General features: G+C 29.9%; 1 long non-coding RNA gene across 2 annotated transcripts; it reads left to right on the top strand.

The window, feature by feature from the left end:
- The first annotated feature begins 595 nt into the window (after positions 1–595).
- LOC139483624 (uncharacterized) lies at positions 596–5,371 on the top strand. Of its 2 annotated transcripts, none has more exons than XR_011655051.1 (3): positions 596–728; positions 2,997–3,088; positions 4,626–5,371. It is a non-coding gene; the product is annotated as an uncharacterized lncRNA (long non-coding RNA). The 2 variants fall into 2 exon arrangements; XR_011655050.1 differs by having other exon boundaries at positions 596–735.
- The last annotated feature ends 62 nt before the right edge of the window (positions 5,372–5,433 follow it).

Genomic DNA, 5,433 nt, shown 5'->3' with positions numbered 1-5,433 from the left:
AAATATCCAAACAAACGTTGATTCAAACGTTATGAACCTACGCAGTTTTATATTATAAGACTGACAGTCACACACACAAGTTTGCTTACTCAGTGTATTGGGCCAGGGTGCTGAGTGAGGGTGCTGGAACTTGAAATGCATGTATCATTAAGTTACAGTTCTGTTAGGATTTGACTGCCTTTTTACAGGGACTTTCTATTCTTATTGTTAACAGTTTTATTAAGTATAGACTGTTCCTGGTTGAGAATAATTCTCTGCTCAGTCCAACTGGTGCATACTTAGCATTTGATTCACATATTTCGAATTCGTCGCAGTAAAAACACAAATTAATGTATTTAACAACTTTATTCTGATTTTAAAGGAGCACAGTAAGTATTAGTCGTAAATAACTTAGATATTTATGTGGAAGTTTACTCAGTCTGCTGCTCGAGCTCTGCTAATCGATGGTCCAGTATTTCAATTGTATATTCATTCGTGAGGTCGACCTCGTCATTTTTTTTTTATATTCACGCAAAGCACAGTCGCGTGAAGATTTGGTAATTAAAGTGAAAAATGGGGGGAATAACATATTTTTAGTAGCATTATTAATAATTCCTCAGGCGACTTTGTGCTCAATTTTAAAAGAGGTTCTCCTGGCTTTGGAAAATCTTATCTGATTCAGAAGCAAATCACCGGTTACACTCCCCTATCACCAGTGATTCCTTATTTTAGCTGACACTCTGAAAAAGGTATTGTGTAAGTGTTGACACTCAATTTGCATGATTAATAACAGATATCGACTCGTTACCCGTACTACTGCAAAAAACAAATATTCAGTTCACTGATTTAGAAGGAAGGTAATCACGGAAGAAAGTCACAGGATAAAAAGACACAGTAAATAAACTGAGTCACAGGAGAAAAAGACACAGTAAATAAAGTCAAAAATTTGATAGGACAAATAGTTCGTCCTATAATATATGACTAGATATGACAACTATCCACAAGTGACCAAATGAAACAGAAATTAACAACTCAATGTCACTGTACAGCCTTCAACAATGAACAAAGCCCATACTGCATAGTCAGCTATAAAAGGTCCAGAAATGACAATGTAAAACAATTCAAACAAGAAAACTAACGTTTATTTATGTACAAAACTTATGAAAGATGGAAAAACAGATATGTTACACATAAACAAACGACAATCACTGAATTATAGGCTTCTGATTTGGAACAGGTGTAAAGCAAAATTATATCCGGGTGAAAGAAATTTGATCCGGAGGAAAAAATGTGACAGTAGTTGTTGTTGTTTTTTATCCAGAGGAGAATATTTTCCTGGGATATTTTTTCCTTTGCCGTGAAATTCTATCTGAGTAGTTAACTTATTGAATAGTCCTTAGCAAAAACTTATCCTTTACAAACACTATGAAATAATAAAAGTGTATTTGAATTAAACCTCTATTGGAAACTAAAATGTATTATAATGGGATTCATTTCACAAATTATTGAAAAAAAATCCTGAAATATTCAAGTAAATATCATTCTTTTAAAAAGAAAATTATCATTAAACCATTGATGGGTATTACATCTATATAAACATAAGAAAGAAAACCAGAAATAATTTCAAAGATCGTAATTGTGAAATAATATCATGATCAAATAAGGTAAGCGAAATACATGTAAAAGTGAGTTGTTTTCAGATCTCAGTACAATTATAAATTAAAAAGTAAAGGTAGAAATATAGTTGCATTACTACTGTTAAACAGTAATTGAAGAAGTTGATAATGATAATATTTTTAACTATATAAATAGTTTTGTCTGGTGAAAAAGATGTAGTTGCATATGGAAATCAGATTAATTATAGCATAACAATATATTGGAACAAAAGCAATTTTAACAGCTGGATAGTATTTACCTGTTAAATTTTATCTGTCTTATTAAAAAATTATGTTGTAAGTAATCTTTTTATATAAATGAATATACAAAAAATAAGATTCAAGGACAAAATTTCACTATGAAATAGATTCAGGAATATTATTATATTAATGTCTTTAAAATATAAATTGCTCATAATTACCTCCCTTTGATAAATTATGCAAATTTGTTCTACCTTTGTGAAACATTTTATAATTATAGTCAGGTATATATTGATTGTGAGTAACCTACTTACTAGTTAATGGGACTATATTTCACAAGGTTCTGTGAAATATTGTACGGCAAATATATACCGGAACATACTATCCGCATAACACAGATAGATTTTCACTCCTCTGGAAAAAATCAACCTGTGAAATACCATGCCTGGAAAAATATTACCGGGACAAATTATCCCCAGGATAAAATATCACAGAGGAAGAAATAAACCGTTACACAGGCACATACATAAACAAATGTGGCAGGGTATAAGAAACTATGAAAATGTTTAGTTTTTGTGGTTTGGTCCTTTTTCCGGATACTGTAAGCAATAATGCTCCTTGATTTAGTGAATGGAATGACTGTAGGATGCACATGTCTGTCTGCCATATTTTATATGACCTTGACCTCATTTTTATGGTTCATTAGTCAATGTAACACTGCATTGTTTTGTCATTTTATCATATATGCTTAAAGTTACAGGTACTAGTAGATTATATCTGGTGGATATGTAACAATTAAGATGTGCATGTCTGTCTGGCAGATTCATATAACCATGACCACATTGTATGGTTCTTGGGTCAATGCTTAGTTTTCTTGGTTTTGTCATTTTATCAGATATTATAAGCATGGGTCTACTTCATGTTGTATGGAATGACTGCAAGGTGTCATATAAAAATAGGAAGATGTCTGTCTGCCAAGGTTAATTTTACTGTGACCTCATTTTCATAGAATAATGATAATTTTAAACAGCAAGAATAATGAGCAATGTCAACTTTATATACAAATGAGGCATAATTTTCAGTTGCTTACTAGTTATGTAATACATGTACATGTAGTAGTTATTTTTGTCATTAAAATTAAGATAATGTTTACCCCTTTAGGTGTAGGGCAAGAACATTAAAGATAAAGGGAAACTATAAACAGAAGAAGTTATCAACAAAAATAGATTTACAAAGGTCAACAAGTCTAAATGGTAAGTCCACTGTTATTAAAGTTTTTGACCTTGAACAATGATTAAATATTTATTAAAATAAGATGTGGTATGATAAATGAGAAAACTATCTATCAGAGTTCAATTAAGAGGATGTAAGCATTGTACTTAATTATTAGAGGCCAATGATGGCCTGTAAGTAATACAAAAAACCCATACCCTATACATAATATAGTAATCTATAAAAGACAACACTAACACAATTTAAAACAAAGCAACAATTCAAACTTAAATATACCATACAAATTTTTAAAAACAAAAAATTATAAAAAACCAAAATGACATATATGAAACAACATCAACCACTGAACTATGTACAAGCTCCTGATATTAGACAGGTATAATATTTCTGGGTTGATATAAAAATAAGAGGCAGTCTGATATCCAATTAGACTTTTCTCCAATAGGGTTCAAATGACATTTAAGGAGGCTCTTGGGTATATAAAAAAGAAGATGTGGTATGATTGCCAATGAGACAACTATCCACAAAAGACCAAAATGACACAAACATTAACAATTATTGGTGACAGGTCACCGTACGGCCTTCAACAATGAGCAAAGCCCATACCGCATATAGTCAGCTATAAAAGGCCCTGATAAGACAATGTAAAACAATCAAGCGAGAAAACTAACGGCCTTATTTATGTAAAAAAAATGAACAAAAAACAAATATGTAACACATAAACAAAATTACAGGCTCCTGACTTGGGACAGGTTTTTTTTTTCATAACTTAACTTTATTTATTATATAAGTTGTTAATTTATCATATGGTACAAAAATCATTCAGATGACTTTCAAAATGTATATTCCTTTGTATCATTGAAAGCTCAAAATTATCTCCCTTTGGTGCCAAAATGCCATTTTTCAGCATTAGAATTGTAATATCTTTTTTAACTCATCTGTGACCTTAAGTTTTTATTATCATTTTCAAATAAACCGTTCTTAAACTAAACTATTATAAAATTTAAGCCATTTCCGTAATTTAGTTCTTTTTTCATTTCAATATTACCTCTATTTCTCCTATTAGTTCAACAGAAAAAAAAGTACCTTTACAAAAATGTATGCTTCTTTCTAAGGGGCATTGTAAGCGTAAATAAATGGTGACCCTATTTTTTTCTTTTCTTTTTCTTTGAAATATTTGATAAAGTTCATTTATAGAAAAATATAGCGAAATCCTATAAAAATGATTTAGACCCGCAAGCCCATTAATTTAACAAAAATAGTTCACTGTACAGCCTTTGACAATGAGCAAACTTTATACTCGACAGTGGTTTTAATAACAGCACACAACATTTGAACAAATTGTAAACATTTGTTGCAATGGGGTTATCTTAAAAGTCTGCACCAAGGAACCAAACAACAAACGGTAATATGTAAATCATAGACACAAAGCACTAAAATAAGAGTACTAACAATGAATATTCAAATGAAAGTTTATCGAAATGTTCGTAAACATGATAAAATAGCTATTTTATTGCTGCTCTTAACTGATAATTTTTGAATTTTGTGTATTTGTAGGTCAGACATCTTGATTTTCATGGTCATCATTCAACAAATCAATATCAATACTGAACAGAAAACTTAAAGTTGATATTTTTCTCCATAGTGCGACTTTTTTTATGAATTTGAAATGGAACATGTTTTTTCCTTCATTTATTAGAAAGAGGAAATTTCAACATAATGACTAAACAAAAAGATCGAGTCATATCATCACAATCGTAGTCTAGATGCACAAGAACTTGATCACGGAAATGCAACAATGTACGGAATTATCAATTGGAAGAAGGACTGAATGAAAAAAAAATTAGTTTGTTGTTGTCCAAATAAACTTGCTTCTCATTTGAATTGCTCCATCCAATAAAGATGTATAGAGGAAGATCTTTGAAGAACAGATTGAAAAAATGTTTTGTCTAAGAATTGCAGGAATATTCTGGTGGATGAAATAGTTTTACTGTTTATTGACTTAATTCTTATGTAGCATGTATAGTGGACTGAATAATTGTACATAGCAAGCAATGAAAAAAGAAAACTACAACTTTAACAGAAAAAGTGTTTGTATTATTAATTTGCAAATATACCCATAATATTATGTATAAGGTATATAATTCAAATTGTTTGCATATTCATGTATTGCAATGAAACTATACATGCTTTAACAAAGAAAAGTTCTATTTTTTAAAATAAAATAAAAAGACAAAGATTTCAAAACAACATTTTTTTCATTTATTTAGACATGTCATCATTTTGTTTTACTTAAAGGAATTTACTCTTTGACCGTATATATATATTATTATACATTCAAAAATAAGAATAATCTTTATTGTCA

Source organism: Mytilus edulis, chromosome 7 (genome assembly GCF_963676685.1).
Source record: "Mytilus edulis chromosome 7, xbMytEdul2.2, whole genome shotgun sequence".
Classification (NCBI taxonomy): domain Eukaryota; kingdom Metazoa; phylum Mollusca; class Bivalvia; order Mytilida; family Mytilidae; genus Mytilus; species Mytilus edulis.
Note: the sequence above shows the minus strand (reverse complement) of the source record. Positions and strands in the feature narration are given on the sequence as shown.